Source organism: Danio rerio, chromosome 6, assembly GCF_052040795.2.
Source record: "Danio rerio strain M-AB ecotype USA chromosome 6, GRCz13ab, whole genome shotgun sequence".
NCBI classification, from domain to species: Eukaryota; Metazoa; Chordata; class Actinopteri; order Cypriniformes; family Danionidae; genus Danio; species Danio rerio.
Genome location: NC_141026.1, coordinates 17,861,505 through 17,879,187, shown reverse-complemented (window position 1 = coordinate 17,879,187; position 17,683 = coordinate 17,861,505).

The window sequence follows — 17,683 nt, the reverse complement described above, 5'->3', positions numbered from 1 at the left end:
AAATACAATATATGAAAATAACAGTAAAAAGGTAACTTAAATAATATCAATACTAAATTTCCATAGGTCAGAGAGGGTCAAATTTTTATTTATTCATTCAACTTTAGGTTATTATCAACTGTGAATTACTAATTTAAAAAGAGGATTAAGAGGGGGAGTGCAATGGGTCGTAAATTGAAAAAATGTTTGTTATGTGGATGGGAATTAGATAGTAATAGTTTTATATTTCTATGAAGATTGGATGGAGCAATCTAACGTAATCAGTCCACTTGGACCAGATGTTTCTAAATGTATTAATTTGGAGTCGAAGGGAGAATGTAATTTTTTCCATCACATAGATATTATATACTATCTCTAGCCATTCTTGGGTTGTTGGGGATTCAGGAAGTAACCAGTGTCTTGTAATTGCTTTTTTGGCTGCGATTATTAAAATATCAAGTAAGTATTTATCAGATTTACATATTTGGATATCAGAGCTTCCAAAATAAATAACTATAAATTGAAAGGGTAGTGTAATATTAAGTATGTTTTCTATTACTCCATGTACTTCTACCCAAAATTGTTTTATTACTGGACATTCCCAAAAAATGTGCCAGTGATTAGGTTCCTGAGACCCGCATAGTCTCCAGCACTTAGTGTTCTTTCCTGTGGTGTATGCTCTTTGTTTTGGCGTGATGAAAAATCTCATTAGACATTTCCATCCAAATTCTCTCCACATATGTGAATTAGTACATTTTGATGTAAATCTACATATGTCTAACCATTCTTCCACCGTAATAATGGAATTACTTTCCTTTTCCCATTTTTCTTTAACATATTCTGTTGAATGGGGTTTAATCGATCTAAATCCTTTATAAAGTTTTGAAATTATACCTTTACTCCCACTGCCTTTGTAGGCATCTATAAATATTTTCAGTATCGAGTCATCCAGATCTGTTTTAATTTTAATATTATTTCCAAAGTGGTTACGTAATTGAAGGTATCTATAAAAATCAGATTTATCCAGGTTATATTCTTTCTTCAGACTTTCAAAATCTTTCAAAAGGCCTTTCTCTGTGAGTGAGTAGAATGTTAATATTCCTTTAGAAATCCAGGATTTAAATCTATAGTCCATTTGATTTGGTTTGAATTCAGTGTCATAAGCACACCATTGAATTATTTGTAGTTTATCATTCAGTTTGTATTCTTCTTTTATAATGTTCCAAATTTTTAATTGGGCTTTAATCCATAAATTTTGCGTTTTTTCTATGTATCCCCCAAGGTTTTTATGTGCCAATATCGCTTGTAATGGGGGATCATTCATTAGTGTAATTTCAATGTCTTTCCATTTTGCTTGATATGTTGGGTTACATAGGTTAACCAGATATTTAGTCTGGGCTGCATAAAAGTAATCCTTAAAGTAGGGTAAAGCCATTCCTCCTTGTTCCTTTGGAAGTTCTACTGTTTTTAATTTAATCCTTGTTTTTTTCCCCTGCCAAATGAATCTAGAAATGGTCTTGTTAAATTCTGACCAATGTGTTTGGGGTATTTCTGTTGGGAGAGCTTGGAATAAATAGAGGTATCGAGGAAGGACATTCACTCTTATTGCGTCAATTCTCTGGCTAAAGCTCAAGAAAGAAACGGCATTCCATCTGTGTATATCATTTTTTATATTTATTAGTAGAGTATCATAATTTACTTTTGCCAATGTTGAAATCTCTTTTGTTAAATGAATTCCTAAGTATTTCAGTGATTTCTGATCCCATTTCATATTAAATTTGTCTTTTATAGTTACTGGGGGTGTATATTTAAAAGATAGGGTCTGTGTTTTTTGTATATTTAATTTATAACCTGCATAGGAACCAAATTTCTCCAGTAAAGTCATTAGTTCAGGAAGTGAGGTTGTGGGTGTGCTTAAATAAATCAAAATATCATCTGCATACAATGCCAGCTTGTGAATATCTCCATTTATGTTTATACCTTTAATATTTTTAGTTTGTCTTATCCATTGTGCCAAAGGTTCTATATATAGAGCAAATAACAATGGTGAGATTGGGCATCCTTGTCTTGTCCCACGTTGTAATGTTATGGTGTCTGTGAGGTATCCATTTATTTTTATCCGGGCTACTGGTTTATTGTAAATTGTACGAATGCCTTTTATAAAGTTTTCATGTATGCCAAATCTTTCAAGAGCTTTATATAAAAAAGACCAATTTACAGAGTCAAAAGCCTTCTCCGCGTCAAGACTGATTAAAAGAGCCTCCATTTTGTTCTGATATATATGATTTAGTATATGTAAGGATCTTCTAATATTATCATAAGTTTGTCTTTGCGAGATAAAACCTGTCTGATCTTTATGTATTAGCTGCGGAAGAATCTTTTCCAGTCTTTTGGCGAGAATGCCTGTGTATAATTTATAATCAACATTTAAGATTGAGATTGGCCTATATGAACCGCATTCTAATTTATCTTTCCCCTCCTTTGGTAAAACAGAGATTACTGCTTCATTCCATGATGGGAGCATCTTACCCTCTTTTATAGTGATATTGCTCGCTTGGAGTAGGCTTGGAGTTAAGTTTGATCGAAAAGTTTTATACCATTCTGATGAAAACCCGTCGGGGCCAGGTGACTCATTTGATTTAAGATTAGAAATAGCGTTGACTAATTCAGTTTCAGTTATTTCAGCAGTTAATATTTTATTTTGTTCTTCTGTTACAACTGGTAGGTTGATAGAATTGAGAAATTGTTCTATTTGTTGGGCGTTCTTTAAATGTGGCTGAGTATACAAGAGCTTGTAATAGTTTTTAAAAGTCTTTTGTATTTCATGTTGTTTGTGTAGTGTATTTTTAGAATTCAAATCCCTTATTTTGTATATTGATCTCTCAATTTGTTGTTTTTGCATCCTTCTTGCTAACAATTTAGTGCCCTTTGGACCAGATTCATAGTATTTTTGTTTTGTAAATTTAATCTTTCTTTCAATTTCTTGTGCATATATTAAATTTATCTAAATTTATCTCTTGTGCATATATTAAATTTATTATTTTCTTTATTTTAGTCATTAAATCAGATTTTTTTTCCTTCTTATGTTGTAATTCCAGATCTTTTAGTTCTTCATTAAGGTTTGTTAATTTTAATTGTTTTTGTTTCTTTTCTTGAGCACATAGTGATATGATTCTACCTCTAATGACTGCTTTTAATGTATCCCATAATATGGCTGGGTTAACTTCTCCATTATCATTCTCTGTAAAAAATAACTTTATATCTTCCTTAATTTGAGTTTGAAATTGTTGATTATTCAGCATATTTGTATTTAATCTCCACAATGTTCTTCCTGGATTATCTCTAATATGTATAGTACAAGAGAGAGGGGCGTGATCAGATAGGTCAATCGTTCCAATATCACAGGTTTGTACTCTATGTCGATCTCGATTGAGTACAAAAAAATAATCTATTCGTGAGTATACATCATGGGGGTTTGAGTAAAAAGTGTAGTCACGGCCTGTTGGATAAAGATCTCTCCAGAGATCTACTATACCTAGCTCATTCATTAAAAATTTTATTTTTTTATGTAGGGGTGTGAGTTTAGAGTTTTTTGATGAATCTAGATTTGGATTAAGACGGATATTCCAATCTCCACCACATATAACAATTCCTTTGCCTTCTATCATCAAGTCAATTATTTTCCTATAGAAAGATAACTTGCTTCCTTGGGGAGCATATACATTACATACAGTTATATTAATATCTTTCGACTTTTTTACTGAAATATATCTCCCTTCCTTGTCTGAAATTTCTGAGAGGTGTTCAAATGGTATTTTTTGCGAAATTAATATTGCTACTCCCCTTCTATGTCCTGATTTGTAAGAAGAATAATACACTTTGGAAAATCCCATTCTCTTTAATTTTTCATGTTCTATTGGTGTAAGGTGTGTCTCTTGTAACAACACTATCCCTGCATTTTCTTTTTTCATTTTTAACAGTATTTGACTCCTCTTAGCTGGATTCAACACTCCATTTACATTAAATGTAATAACTTTAAGATTACCTTTATTCATATTTTTGTAGTTTACTAACCAATTTAATTCCCCTCTGCGTCTCTCTTGTTGACCGTAGTGTATATTTTGACATTGCCTCTCTTAAATTATAGATACTAAACTGATACCAAATTAGAACAATTTTAAAGAAAATTACACCACCGTAACTAACAAGAACAGTTGCTTCAGGTGTAGAGGCTCGATTCTAAAGAGCCTTATGGGGCTTACTGCGTTTTAAGCCTCCGTAAGGGAAATGTCCACTTTATTCAAGAAGTGGGGCCCTATTAATTGGTCGTAAATTAGTCCAGACAACGCAAAAAAAAAAGTCTAACTCCAAAAGAAAATTATCCTCGGATGACAGTCAATAATCAAGTACCGACATTTTCAAACATTATTCGAACGCAATTAGGAATATAACGTTATTCATTCAGATGATTGTTTCAAAAACAGTCAGATAGGATAAAATATTGGTGTGAAAGACATATGAGATCTTAGCTGTTTTCCTGGATTAGATGTCTAGAATTCCGTTTTTGTTCATTTTCTAAATTGCTTAAGCTTCTCCTTATACTGACTACGGGAAGCTTTTTTGGGTTGTGCGTCACCGGCCACCTCTCCGTATCTCTGATCTTCTCCCCGGTCCCGTCGTTTCAGTACCGGTTGCCAGGTGGTTAGTTGTTTAGCTGTAATTTCCTCCTGTTCTATTGCCACGGAAGGTTTCACCACCGCGACCGTAAATCCACGCTTGACCAAGTCTTTCGTTGCCTCCGTCGCACTCTGGTACAGTTGGGTGCCATCCTCATAGAAAACACGCATCCTTGCCGGGTATGGGGTCTGGAATTTTATTTGCTTCTCCTTCAATACTTTCTTGACTTCGACATACTCTCCTCGCTTTTTAAGCACCTCTAAAGGGAAGTCGTGGTCTACGAAGAAACGAGTGTCATTAAAATACACCTTTTTTCTCTGCCAGGCCTTTCGAAGCACTTCTTCTTTCGTCCGGTAGCTCGAAAATTTCACTACTATTGAGCGTGGCTTTGCCTCCGGGTTACTGGGTTTCGGTTGTAACGCTCGATGTGCTCGTTCAATTCCAAGTTCACGGTCCCGGGGTAAGTTCAATGCGTTTTTCAGCAAATTATTTAGAAACTCGATCATGTCTGTGCCTTCCTTGTCTTCAGGTATACCGTAAATCCTTAGATTATCTCTGCGTGCCCGTCCTTCCTGATCGAGCACTCTGGCTTCCAGATTAGCTTGGCGCTGTATGAGGCGTTTGATTAGCGTCGATGCTAATTGTAGCGTGGTCTCGGTCTCTTCAATTCTTTCCTCAGCCTCTTCCAGTCTATCGTTTGTTCTTTTTAATTCCTGTTTGAATTCGTCAAACTGCTCCATGTTATCCTTTCTGAATTCTCGAAGTTCGATGAGAATACACCGCAGACTGACCTCGGGGCCCTCTTCGTCATGAGGTGATGGTGTCCGGGAACGGCTTCTGTTTAACGTTACTTGACTTGTTTCAGGGTTGTTTTCTGATACATTCGATGTTATTTTGCTCCTTGTGGTGACCCCTTTCTCCATCATTACTTTAATACTCCCAAAGTTTCACAAAATCAGGTTTTAGGGGGTTATTTTGTTAACCGTCGGCGAGCTCGAAGATTAAGCAGTCATCCTGACGGTGGCGCAACCGGAAGTCCTCATAATGCAAATCTTAAATTCATGCTAACTGTAACGGGGAGACTGACACGGAGGGATCCATTTGCAGTATTTATTAAGTCACACTTAATCAACATACAACACGCACGACTGTGCGAACATACAACATACACATCAATGAGAATGGGCTGGAGATGACAGACACAGAGTGATTACCAGGCATGGGTCAGAGGCAGGCAGCGTGATTCAGAGTCCGTGTAACAGGCTTTGGTCGTGGGCAGGCAGAAGACAGAGCAGAGTCAGGAAACGGGCTGAAGTAGTAAACGGGAGATCAGGCAGGATAGAACGCTCAGAAATGCTGGCCGGGGCTAAACAAGACTTCGCACAGAAGAGAGAGTGGGTCATTAGCGGATTTGATATCAGGTGTGCTGGAATCAGAGTGGAGGGATGGCATAATGTTAGAAGTCCGGAGATGGTGGCCTCTGCTGGCCAGCGAGGGAAATGACTGGGACCGAGTCGGTGACAGAGCCCCCCCCAACGAACGGCTCCTGAAGTGAGGCGAGTCTCGACGCCGGGGTCTTCCACGGGGGCGAGGGGCCGGCATATCCGGATGTTGTAAGTGGAACTCTTCCAGTAGTGTTGAGTCAAGAATGTCCTTGCGGTTGATCCATGATCTTTCCTCCGGGCCGTACACCGCCCAATCGATGAGATATTGGAGTTGTCCACCCCGGCGTCTGGATCTCAGGATTTCGTGGATCTGGTAGGCCTCCTCTCCATCGATCATGAGAGGCGGGGGACCCTGTTCACCGGCTGCCACCTCCCTATCCGCCTCGGCTGGACCAACAGCAGGCTTGAGCAGGGAGACATGGAAAGTGGGAGAAATACGGTACTGATTAGGGAGTGTCAGTCGGAATGAAACAGGAGATATTTGTTTATCTATTTGGAAAGGACCCACGTACCTGGGGCTGAGCTTCTTGCAGGGTAGTCTGAGGCGTAAGTCACGGGTGGAGAGCCATACCCATTGTCCTGGGGAATACGTGGGACCAGGGCGTCGGTGTCGATCGGCTTGTTCTTTGAAATGCTGTACGGCGTGATAGTGATGGGTGTGAGCTGCGTTCCATACTTTCTCGCAACTTTTGAACCAAGTATCTACAGCGGGGAGTTCAGTGGTCTCGCCGGACCAGGGGAAGAGAGGAGGTTGGAAGCCCAGGACGCACTGAAATGGAGTCAAACCTGTTGATGCCTTTCTCAGAGAGTTTTGAGCGTATTCTGCCCACATAAGGAATTTAGCCCATTCAGCCTGATTGGAATGACAGTATGTGCGGAGGAATCTGCCGATCTCCTGGTTCAGGCGCTCTGTTTGACCGTTGGATTGGGGATAGTAGCCGGATGTTAGGCTAACGTTTACTTGGAGGTTCTTAAAGAAGGCGGACCAGAGTCGGGAGGTAAACTGGGACCCTCAATCCGATACGATGTCTTCAGAGAGACCATAATATCGGAACACAAATTCGCAGAGCAGTTCGGCCGTTTCCATGGCTGTAGGCAGTTTGGCTATGGAAATGAGGCGACAGGATTTAGAAAATCGGTCCACAACAGTGAGGATGGTGGTATTTCCTTGTGATACAGGTAAATCGGTGACGAAATCTATGGCAATGTGTGACCAGGGACGACGTGGCACCTCCAGGGGTTGGAGCAGTCCAGCTGGACGGTGACGGGAGTGTTTGGACATCTGACAGGGTGAGCATTTATTAATGAAATTGATGACGTCCTTGTTTATAGATGACCACCAGTATCGGGATTGGATTAATTGTTCTGTGGCAGTGCTGCCTGGATGACCGGAGCTGGGGTGGTCATGTACCTCGGCGATGAGTCTCTCACGGAGTGACGGGGGAACAAAGATCTTGTTTTCAGGACAGGACTGTGGCATGGAACTGTGTTCAGAGGCTTGAAGAATTTCATGCTCGATGTCCCACTGAATGGGAGCGATTATCAGGGGATCTTTGAGAATGGGCTCATCACCGTTATCTGATGTTTCCTCGTCTGAGAGGCGGGAGAGAGCATCTGCCTTAATGTTCTTCGAGCCAGGGATGTATGTGACTTGAAAGTCGAAGCGTGTGAAGAACAAAGCCCATCTTGCCTGTCTAGGGTTCAGACGTTTACAGGATCGAATGTATTCCAGGTTTTTATGTTCTGTGATGACGGTGAAAGGATGTTTGGCGCCCTTAAGCCAATGTCTCCACTCCTCTAAAGCAGCCTTCATAGCGAGGAGTTCACGGTTTCCCACGTCATAGTTCCTCTCCGCGGAGTTGAGTTTGCGAGAGTAGAAAGCACAGGGATGGAGCTTCTTCATAGATAGGGATCTCTGGGACAGAATGGCTCCAATGCCAGTGTTTGATGCGTCGATTTCAACCACGAAAGGTTGCTAGGGATCAGGATGACGCAGAATGGGTGCACTGGAGAACCGGGTTTTGAGCTGGGTGAATGCTCGAGTAGCGTCTGGGTTCCACTTGAGGCGAGCATTATTTGCCTTAACCATGGCGGTAAGTGGAGCAGCAACTGAGCTAAAGTTTCTTATAAAGCGTCGATAGAAATTGGCAAAGCCCAGGAATCGTTGCAGTTGTCGGATAGTTTCTGGTTGTGGCCATTGCATTACTGAATCGACCTTCTGTTGATCCATGGCCACGCCCTCGGGGCTGATGATGTAACCCAGGAACGATATACATGTTTGATGGAACTCGCACTTGGAAATTTTAGCGTATAACTGGTTCTGGATGAGGCGTTTGAGCACCGCCCTGACGTGCTGAATATGCTCTGATAAGGAATTGGAGTAGACCAAGATGTCGTCAATGTACACTATGACCCATTGGTTGAGCATGTCTCGAAATATCTCATTTACAAAAGCCTGGAACACGGAAGGACTGTTTGCTAGGCCGAAGGGCATAACGAGGTACTCGTAGTGGCCGTTGATTGTAGAGAACCCGGTTTTCCACTCGTCTCCCTGTCGGATGCGGATGAGGTTATATGCACTGCGGAGGTCCAATTTGGTGAAATACTGGGCTGAGCGGAGTTGTTCGAGGGCTGCTGAAACCAATGGTAAGGGATAGCGATATTTGACAGTGATTTCGTTCAATCCTCGGTAGTCGATGCAGGGGCGTAAACTGCCATCCTTCTTTTTCACGAAGAAGAAGCCAGCTGAAGCAGGTGATGTAGATGGTCTGATAAAGCCCTTTTCTAGCTCCTCTGAGATGTAAGTATTCATAGCTTCAGTCTCAGGTTGAGAGAGAGGGAAAATTCGACCACATGGTCGATGGCACAGTCATTTTCACGATGAGGAGGGAGCTTGGTAGCTTTCTGCTTATTAAAAGCCTCGGTTAAGTCGTGATAAGCCTCGGGAATTTGACAGAGTTCAGGGTCTTCGGTGCTGGTAATCGTGTTGATCTGGACTGGGGAAACAGAATGCAGACACTGGGTAAAGCACTGATCGCTCCATTTAATGATCTCACCAGTTCTCCAGGAAACTTGAGGGTCATGTAGTTGTAACCATGGTAACCCGAAGATTACAGAGTTTCGAGGGGAGTCGATGGCAAGAAGGGAAATCTCCTCTTCGTGGAGAGAGCCTGTTTGAAGAGAGATTGGTAGAGTCTGGAATTTTATGTGTCCCTCTCCTAGTGGGCGCCCGTCTACAGCAGTGATGGCTAGGGAGGAATCACAGAAGGTTAGAGGAATGGAGTGAGTGATAGCAAACGTGTAATCGATAAAGTTGCCAGCGGCTCCTGAATCGATCATGGCCATGGTCACAATCTCATCTCCTTTGTGTTTCAAACTGACAGGTATACTCATAATGTCATTAGTGGTCGTGAACATTGTGGTAGCACTCACCGGAAGGGTTTTAGGGGGAGGCTTGTTGGGACATAAAACCTTAGTATGACCTGGAAGTCCGCAATAGATGCACAGGTGATTTCTCCTCCTTCGTTCTCGTTCCTCAGGATTCAGGCTGGTTCTGCCCAGTTGCATGGGTTCAGCGGAGGTGTCAGGGGATACAGGACTGGAAGCAATTGAGCACAGTGGGTTACGAGTGCGGAGGAGAGTGTCTAACCTTATGGATAGTTCAATCAGCTGGTCCAGTGTTTTTCCCTCGTCACGACATGCCATCTCTTTTTGTAGTTCTGGTTTCAGAGCCTTTCTGTAGAGCGTAGTAAGTGGATCATCAGCCCAGCCTGTTTGCGCTGCCAGAGTGCGGAAATGCAGTGCGAATTCAGCTGCAGAGCGATCTCCCTGTTGGATAAACAATAGCTCCTCGCCAGCATTACGACCACCCTCAGGGTGATCGAACACAGTGCAAAAACGTTTGAGAAAGTCTTTAAACGAGGGAAATATCGGGGTGCTGTCTGGCCAAACTGCAGTAGCCCAGTCTAATGCTTTCCCTGTGAGCAATGAGGACACAAAAGCAATTTTCCATTCTCATCCTTCAACAGATGGGGCTGTTGGGCGATAAACAGTTTACATTGCAACAGAAAGCCTTTACATTTTGCTTGGTTACCTGAGAATTTGTCAGGAAATGCCAATCGAGCTCCGGAGACCATCGGGGGTTGTGTCACAACAGGTGGGCTCCGAGAGTAGTTGGCGGTGAGTTGCGCTGTGGGAGCAGCTTGCAGGTTTTGCAGTGATTTTCACAAGTTCGTCTGTCAACTGAGATAAGTGCGTTAGTTGCTGTTGATGAGTGGTCAATACCTGAGCTTGAGCTGTGACTTCGTGAGACAAAACCTGTATGGCTGCGGGATCCATGTTGGGCGAAGTCTTCTGTAACGGGGAGACTGACACGGAGGGATCCATTTGCAGTATTTATTAAGTCACACTTAATCAACATACAACACGCACGACTGTGCGAACAAACAACATACACATCAATGAGAATGGGCTGGAGATGACAGACACAGAGTGATTACCAGGCATGGGTCAGAGGCAGGCAGCGTGATTCAGAGTCCGTGTAACAGGCTTTGGTCAAGGGCAGGCAGCGAGTATCAGAGTCCGTGTAACAGGCTTTGGTCGTGGGCAGGCAGAAGACAGAGCAGAGTCAGGAAACGGGCTGAAGTAGTAAACGGGAGATCAGGCAGGATAGAACGCTCAGAAATGCTGGCCGGGGCTAAACAAGACTTCGCACAGAAGAGAGAGTGTGAGCTGCTTATAAAGGGTACGTGGGTCATTAGCGGAATGGATATCAGGTGTGCTGGAATCAGAGTGGAGGGATGACGTAATGTTAGAAGTCCGGAGATGGTGGCCGCTGGCCAGCGAGGGGAATGACTGGGACCGAGTCGGTGACACTAACCAACAAATGATCAAAGAAAATGTATTAATGTAATACAATATGAACTGATTTTTACTTTAAACTGTAATTATTTATTATGTATTATTTATTAATCATTCATACAGTTCAATGAACGCAACCTGTGGTAGATTATTAAAGACACAAACCCCTCACTGCATGACAGCTGCACCTGTAGCAAACCTCTTAAGTCCTGCAGCGCGATGACTTTATGATTGTTTATGAGCGTCAAAAGTGGCGGATCTGTTCGGCAAAATAATTAACTGCGTGTCACCGCATCCCAAATGATTTACGTGAAGTTTATTTATAAACTAATTTCCAGAGGATCACGTGATTTTGATTGAACACGGCTGGTTCTGCATTAGCATGTATGATCCACCAATCACGGCATTCCTAACCCACTGTAAAGAGCCAGGGTTTCCCACTACAGTCATCTTCAATTTGAAGAATCCCCCCTTCCACCCTTACCTCTCCAGCTTTCCCTTCAAAGGGTGGCACGGTGGCCCAATATTTAGCACTGTAGCCTCACAGCCAGAGCGTCACCGGTTCTAGTCCCTTAACAGGCCAGCTGTCATTTCTGTGCATAGTTTGCATGTTTTTTCCGTGCTCGCGTGGGTTTTCCCCAGGTTCTCCGGTTTCCTCCCACATTCCAAAAACATGTACTACAAGTGAATTGATCAATCTAAATTTAGCACTACAGTCAAACTCTCATCCAGCAGCACAAATTCTGTGAGTTAGCCCTCAAACAGGAGGAGTGAAATGTTACAATTCAGCCCACAGTCGGGGTTAATTGTAACGTTATAAAATGAGAATTATGACATAAAAATGGATTTGAAAGCTTTTTATTCAGCATTGAGCTTTCAGTATAGTTTGTGTGTCTCTGTGTTACAAAGCTGAATGAAATGTGCAAATGTGCATCAGCTTCAACAATTGAACACTATTTGTGTTTGCAGGCTTCATGAGCCCACAGAGGTCAAACACTGAACTCAAACTACTTTTGACTTTCTCTTTTATAAGCTATAGCAATACTGAAATTAAATCATATAAATACAGTTTTAAATCTGCTTGAGGTTGGTGGTAACATTTCACTGATGTGACTAGCAAGTTACTAGCTTTTGTTGTTTCAACTGACCCAGCATTATGTGGCCATGAATCTGTTCTCCTACAGCTAACAGCTAAAACATTATCACCAACAATGTGGATTAAGTATATCCACAATCAGACACACAGATTACATGGGTTTAACTACAAATCAGGCAATGATATCTTAAAAATAATTAATTAGCTAATCTTAGCTGAAGTGTAGTTTTTCTGTCTAATATCTGCTGTGTCTGTCACAGGACTTTTTCATATGTGGTATGAGGACTAAAATGAGCATGTGTGAAGTGAATCAGCTGATTTGTAACTAGTTCCTTGTTGTAGAGATTTTAAGTGTTACAACTATCCCCGGTCTCTCTCTTCAAATCTAAGAGCTCTATTTTGACGGTCCATGCGCAGAGCGCAAAACGCAGGGCGCAAACGCTTTCAGGGTGTGTCAGAACGGATTTTTGCTAATTTAAAGACGGGAAAATCTGCTTTGCGCCGTGCTGCATGGTCTAAAAGGGTTGAGTTTATTTTCTTAATGAGTTATTTGTGTGTTTTGAGAATAAACCAATCAGAGTCTCATCTCCCATTCCCTTTAAGAGCCAGCTGCGTCGCGCCATAAGCGCATTCGCTATTTACAGGACGCAAAAGTAAGTCTAAGTGGAAAAACTGAGCATTTTACTAGCAAACAGTTAACAGTTAACATTTTTTTAACAGAAAACTGTTAAACAGAGCATCTACTGCATGAGAAGGAGAGATAATCGCGATTAATTGCGTTTGTTAAGCGCAAATATTCGTTTCAAAACTATTTCTAAATTCAGTTCTAATTTCCAGCAAACAAATAAATGAACAATAATAACGAAGTGTGTTCAAAAACCTGAGTTATATCCTAAAACACATGCTGTGCCCCATATGGTCTAAAACCTGACAGGTGGGCAAATCTAAGCTTGTTTTTAATAAAACAAATATAAATATGGATAAAATAAATAATACTGCTAATAATAATAACATTATACATTATATAAATTGTTATGAATGAACTGAAAAAGCCCCCCGAGATGAAGAAGACATAAAAGCAGTGATTTTTCATATTTATGTAGGCTAGAAAATAATATGATTTGTAATATTTTAATCCTTTATATTTATATCCTATATCTATTCTTATTATATCCTATATCCTTATTGTTTATTTTTTTCATATGTAAAGATATTTGCCTATTTGCCTATATAAGATATAATGCCTATTGCGCCAAGCTGAAACTAGCAACAGACTATTGCGCCGCGCCTTGCGCCGCATTGCGCCGGGTGTATGATAGGGCCCTAAACATTAACTTGTATTTGAAATATAATGTTCACAATTACAATTTAAATTAGATATTAGATCTGCTTACAGCGCGTCATTTACAGTATGTGTTTCAGAAAAGTGAGTGATTATAAATACACTGACCAATTCATAAGTGATTTATCAATTCATACATGCAGCATTTCCATGATTTGGTGGAATTGAGATCATATCATAAGTAAACTGTGGAGTTTGTGTAAACTGTGCATCCGACCACCGTTTTTCAGGTCGACTTGGGTAAGGTTTGCAGGTGCTCCGTCTGTGCACAAACTTCCATTTTGTGTTTTTTCAAGGTTCAAACATGGTAAAATTGGCTTTAGTCTGTTCTTCGACCTGCACCATTTAACAAACTAAATCAAAAGCCACACCACTAGGCTATTTACAAAACAAATATATATCGAAATATGTATCGGCTATACATCGAAAACACACATTATTTTACACAACTATGAACACTTTAACACGTTTGTGATAATTATTTCACCAATGATGCAGCTTGTAGAAACTTCTAAGTTTGCAGTAACTGAAAAGCACTTCACTAGTGCGTATCTGCTCGAGAGCTCCACAGTTTTTTTCAATCATAGCATCTGATGACATGATGCACTAAACATACTAATCATAACAGTGTGATCATACAGTACAGGGAACAGCAAATGCTGATCACATCGGTGTTATCATACGCATCAAAGGGTAAAAGGGCGTTCATATATTTTTAATTATTATTCTGTGATTCCTCCGTGCACCACTAGAAGAAAGCCTGCGTACCACACTTTGAGAACCACTGGTATAGATAGATAGTTAGGCCTTGTCTGTGTCAGGTTTTTCCTTTTTCAGCTAATGGAGAGCAGGCAGAAGAGGGAGACTCAAAAGAGCATCGGTGGACATTTATCTAGAAAATGCTGGAGAACAGCAGGTAGGGCTCTGTCAGTACTGTCTATGGGTGCGTTCCAAATCACATACTTGTACACTATTCTATGCCATTTTGTAGTGTAAATGGTGTAAGTAGTGTGTTCACACTGAAATATTCTTTTTTTTCAGCTTTTTTGCCTTTATTAGATAGGACAGTAATGGGACAGGAAACGAAGTGGGAGACAGAGAAGGGGGTAGAGTTGGGAAATGTCTTCATGCTGGGATTCGAACTCGGGATGCCCTATTGTGCTACTAGTTTGCTTTCAAAGAAATCCATTGAGATTAAATAAAGACCTGATATCTTTCTCTTTGACAGGTTGGCATGGAGCATGTGGAGGAACAGGGAAACGCACCTTAGTAATGACAAGTGCATCGTAATAAATTAGATACAGACTTACACTTTTTTAGGTTGAATCAAATTAACTTTATAAAACATTTAAAATCATATACTTTCATTTGTACATACTAGATGATGGTCTGGAATCTCTTTAAGCCAGATAAATGTCTTGTTTGCGGCAGGTGTTTCTTTTTCCTGTAATGGACACACAACAGACAGAAGAAGGAGACTCAAGAGCATCGGTGGAGATTTGTCTGAAAACCGCTGGTTAACAGTTTATGCATTTCTGGAGTTCAGCAAGCATGTAGAGCTCTGTTAGTTGTGTCTTTATCTTTTCCAGGCTGGAGTGCAGCATGTGTAGACAAATAGGAATCACACACCTCAGCAATGGACACTGATGGTCAGGAATATCCTTTAAAGGCAGATGAATGGGTGCATGGATGGATGTTCTTCCAAGTGGAAGGGGGTGGTGGTGGGCATAGATTGTTAGATATATGTCTTGTCTGTGGCTATTATTTACAACTACAACAGGCAGAAGAGTCAGACTCACGAGCAAAATGGTGTATATTTATCTGAGGAACACTGGAGAACGTTTGGTTTATTGATGCAGATCATCCAGCAAGTAGAGCTTTGTTAGTCTTGTATTTGTCTTTTGCAGATTAGACTGGGGCCTGTGGAGAAATGGGACTCGCACCTCAGCATGACTGGAAACTGATGGTCTGGGCTGCGTTTCCCAAACAACGAAGTAACTCGCGGCTAAGCTATAAAAGTCTGATGCATCGTTTGAAAAAAGAATGATGTAGTGACGAGTGTTTCCCAAAACTTGTAGTTTCTCTGTCGCAGATCCATCGCTTAAACCAGGTTAGTTATAATTATGATAAAATGCCCGTAATGATGCTCTAAACTACTTTTTTAGAGAAGACAAACATAATTCCTTTGTGCAAATTATACACACTGTAACCAAGGGGGGGACACAAACAACTGAGGTTGGATCCACATGCAGGTTTATTCAGTGGTCAGGCTAGCAATGGTCAACACAGGTGCAAACAGATGTATAAAAGCAAATCCAGAATCGCAGTCAATATAACAAGCTAGAAGTCGAAAGGCATGCGGCAGACAGGGACAACTAAATAACAAGGCTAGGCAACTACACGTGAAAACAAGGCTAGGAAAATGCGTTGTTATGTCACTGTGGCAGAAAAAAGACTCGGCAAAGTGAATGAGTGTGTGTGCTGCTTAAATAGTGTGTGCAATCAGTCTCTGACAATCCTCAGGTGGTGCGAGTGTAATCAGTCTAGATGAGGAAGCATGTGTGTCTGGGTGAAGTGCATGTATGCAGTTGTAGTCCATAAACTGGCAGATTTGTAGTTAGAATGAGAGATAATGTTTAGAGGTTTAGAGGTAATAATGGTTAGAGGTCGCTGGTGATTGTGACACGCGCACACGCATTTAAAATAGAATTTAATATTAGATTTAGTAAAAATATGCACTCGCTTTCCATATTAACTGAAATATATGTAAATGACACAAACAGGGCTAATGTTTGTTTACTAATATTATTGAGAAGTTAAACATTACACATTCTATTCTAAAACATATCACTTACAAAAGCTAACACGTATTCTAATATCATATAAATCATAAAAATAAATAAATAATAAAGGCTATTTATTATAAAATGAAATGTAATATTAATTATTTATTAGAAATGAAAAAATCATACGTTAATAATAATATTAATGATGATGATGGTGATGATGATGATTATTATTATTATTAGGTAGGATATATACTTTAACACATATAAACCACTGCAGAAAGTTCTAACCAGCAGGCCTATGTCATATACAATACAGATACTTAATAAATAACCCACTATAAATTGAAATAATTAATGTATGCTTTTTGTTTTCACAAACTTTGAAGACGTAACATAAATTTTGCTTTTAAATAATAGGTCACCTATAGCTTTCGTCATGAGGCTTGTTCAAAATGACATCAATGTTTTCAAAGTGCACTGCGAAGGGAGCACAGTTGTAAACTGTAAGATCTGTAAGATCACGAAAACTGAACTGTAAAAATAGTTTGAACGCAAATTACACCTAAGAGAGATGACTTTAATGTTTTTTTTTTTTTTAATAATTGTAACTTTGAATGTTAAAATGTTCTAAATGAATAGGGCATAGGGGGATAACTGAGAATAGAACACAGTCAGGAACTGTTTCTAATTACAGCTCCAGAGCTGTAGTTTCAAGTGCTCAAGTTTGTGACGCAGTTTGTGAATGTTCTTTGGAGCGATGGATTTGGGAAACGGCAAATTAACAAACTATGTTTATAACAATGGAACTTGTGACCTTAGTTGGCTAACAATGGTTTTGGGAAACGCACCCCTGGTTAGGTATTTTTTGGATGAATGGATGGATGATAGATTAATGAATGAATGGCTGGTCAGATGGTAAATACAGTAGATGTCCTTCCAAGAGGAAGGGGGTGGAGGTGGGCATAGATAGTTGGAAAGATGTGTGGCAGCTATTTATATTGTAGTTGATGTACACACAACAGACAGAATAGGAGATTGACCAGGGGTGTCGCTAGACCCCATATACGGAGACACGTGCTCCATTAAAGGGGGCAATGCAGTAAATAAAGCAACAGTTTAATCGAGAACAAACTGACGCATGTGTGCAGAAAACCACTCTTGTGTGCCTCACGCACGGCTGCTTCTGCTTCTGCTGTGAATCCCGGTTGTTTAACATGCACACTGAAAAAAATACATGCCACTCATAAAACCAGCAGAACAGCCTTTAATGCAGTGGTGTCTGCGCTCAGTAAGTTTTGCAAGTCTGCAAAACTACTGTTTAAGTAATATGAGGATGATCATATTTTGACTATACAAGGCTTTTTTTGTATGAAGCACAAAGGAGAGATGATGAATGAGTCAGGAAAGTTAGACTTAATAACATTATTTCTCGGCCATCAGAGTCAGGTCTCAGACAACAGATAATTCTATACATTTTTGTTTTGTGTTTCTCAGA